The following is a 2,899-nucleotide window of genomic DNA, read 5'->3' as shown; positions in this document are numbered from 1 at the left end:
AGCAGGCCAGGCTTGCTGGGTTTTGCTGTGGGGTCGTCTGGGAGCTGGGAGGCTGCTGAGGGGAGGGACCAGCACCCACAGTGCTCATGCGGCAACTGAGGCCAGAGCAGCCCTGCTGGCTTGGGTTCCATGCCAGCTGGGGCCTCTGTGTTTATGTGAGAATCTGTTAGCACTGAGAAAGTCAGAGGTCTGGTAAAGGGCCCTAGTTCTGGAGTATCTCCCCAAATGTCCCAGTCTTTGTGGAAGTTTCTGTGGTTTCGCCATCTGTGTAGTTCCTGTTTCAAGATGCAGACCCAGAAGCTATTCACCCCGTCCACGCTCATTATGCTCTTAGTAGTGGAGACTTCAGCAATAACAAGCAGGCAGCGCAAAGCCACGCGGGGATTTGCACGTGCCCTGTTTTATGGGGCATGTCCCGCGAGCAGTGTGTGCTTCAGTGAGAAACGCAGCCACCCCTCCCTTGTACCAAAGTAGAAAACCAAATAACAGAAATAAACAATGCTAAAGAGAGACTTGCCCCGTTTTCTTTTTGTGTTGTAAAGTGGAGGGAGGGGCGGAGACGGGGCAAGAAAGGGGGAGAAAGAAAACCTGACTGCAGAGGTGAAAAGCTCCGCCAGGGCGCAGGGTCTCCAGGCACTGGCAGTGCTTGCTAGCCCCCGACTTCCGCCCTCTCCAGCCTTCAGTTGGCTTTGCTTCCTGCCAGGACGTGGGGGAGCGGCTGCACAGGGATGTTGTGCTTTCCACAAACCATTTATTCATCTCTCCCGAACACTTCCTCAATGCTAGGGACTAAGCTCTGGGGTGAGACTAGTTAGTACACTTCAGTGTGACAGCTCTTGGGACTCAGAAGTTCAATTGCAGGATGTGCGATTTTTTTTTTTTTTTTTTTTTTTTTTGGTGGTACTGGGGTTCCTGGAAGCCCTTCTACCTCCGGGCTACACTCCCAGACCTATTTTTTTAACATTTTTATGTGGAAACAGAGTCTCTTAAGCCAGCGAGATCCTCCTGTCTCCACCTCCCAAGCGCGGGGATTACAAGCGTGCACCACCACGCCCGGCAGGATGTACGATTTTTGAAAAATGGTGCTGAGGGTTGAACTCGGGCCCGTGCACGCACTCTAACTCTGAGCTGTATCCCCAACACAGGCACATGGTTTAGTTCACACAGGAGTTCTGTTGGAGGTGTGTGCTGTGGCAGTCAGGGAAGGTTGCCTGGAGGAGGTAGTATCTGAAGAAGGGGGACTTCTATCGGAAAACTGAAGAGAGATGGGCTTTCCTGTAGCAGACCCTCAAATAGCAGCCACAGGGTTGGCATGGGGCAACCTCGAGGAGCAACCAGCCTGAGGCAGGACAGGGACCCCAAATACAGCTCAGTGGGGTGCGCTTTGAATCCTACCTTGGGAGCATTATATGTGAAAATAAAGCCAGGCCTGGTGGCACATACCTGTGATCCCAATATTTGGGAGGCCGAGATAGGAGGATCGCAGGTTGAAGGCCAGCCCCAGCAACTTAGCAAATCTGTTTCAAAATAAAACATAAAATGGGGTTGAGGATATAGCTTGGAGATCGAACACCCCTGAGTTAAATCTCTAGTGCACTACACACACGCACACACACACACACAAAGTGATATAATTGAATCAGAGCACTAATTTCATTGGCATATAGATCAATGGAAGGCTTAATAATTTGAATGGATATGCTAAGTAAGATTAGTCAGTCACAAAAAATAAATCATAGATACTCTTCCTAATATGCAGAAGCTAGGGAGAAAAGGGTCATAGGAGAAACTCTAGATGAAGGAGATACTACAGATGAGCAAATAAGGCGACTTCGCGGGGAGAGGAGGGAGGAAGAGGGAAATTCCCAATGTACATGATGCACATTCACAAACATCAAAGCCAGCCACTGAGCCAGACAGGAGAAGGAGGGAGGGGGAGGGAGTGGAGTGGGAATTGGGGAAGGTGTTAATTGGATAATGTGTGCGTGTATGCCTTTACCATCTTGTACACCATTAAAATGTATGACCACAATGTACCAATAAAAAAAAATTAAAACAATTTGAATTCATGTATTGGGTGGTAAGTGAAGCAGGTAGGTTGTGACTAGAGGAGGTAGGTCCTTGGAATGTGTCCTTGGGAAGTATGTCTCCGTGGTCACTTCCTGTTTCCCCCTGCTGCGGGGGTGTGTGTATGATATTGGAGATTGGACTCTGGTATTCTAAGCTACACTCCCAGCTCAGTTTTTTTTTTTTTTTTTTTTCAAACAGGGTCTCACTAGGCTGCTAAGAATGTCACTACTTGGTGTGGCTGTCTTCAAACCTATGGTCCGCCTTTCTCAGCCTCCCAAGTGCTGGGATTACCGGCATACGTTACCTTGCCCGTTGCCCTTTGCTACTTCTGGCCACCACTGAGTTGAACTGAGTTTCCCTCTGCCTCGCCATACCACCATGGTGTCTCTGCTTGGAGCTAGCCAACTATGGACTGTACCTCTGAAACTGAGCCTAAGTAAGCCGTCCCTGCTTTAACTTGTCCCTATGAGGTATTTTGGTTACAGAGATGAGAAGTGCTGACTAAAACAGAGGGCAAGGAGAATACGGCTGCTATGAAGCAATGACAGACTATTTAACATATTATTTGTGTGTGTGTATGTGTGTGTGTGTGTACACGCATGTATGTGCATGTGTGGTACTAGGGAATGGAATCTAGGGACATTGTACCTCTGAGCTATACCTAGTCTGATTTTATTCTTCTATTTTGAAACAGGGTCTCACTAAATTGCAGAAGACCTCACTATTTGCCGAGGCATACAATGCTATTTTATTTATTAATTTTTGGTGGCACTGGGAGTGGAACCCAGGGGCTTTCTACCTCTGGGCTATACTCCCAGATCTATTTTAT

The sequence above is a fragment of the Muscardinus avellanarius genome (genome assembly GCF_963383645.1).
Source record: "Muscardinus avellanarius genome assembly, chromosome: 4".
Classification (NCBI taxonomy): Eukaryota; Metazoa; Chordata; class Mammalia; order Rodentia; family Gliridae; genus Muscardinus; species Muscardinus avellanarius.
This window is presented reverse-complemented; position numbering follows the sequence as displayed.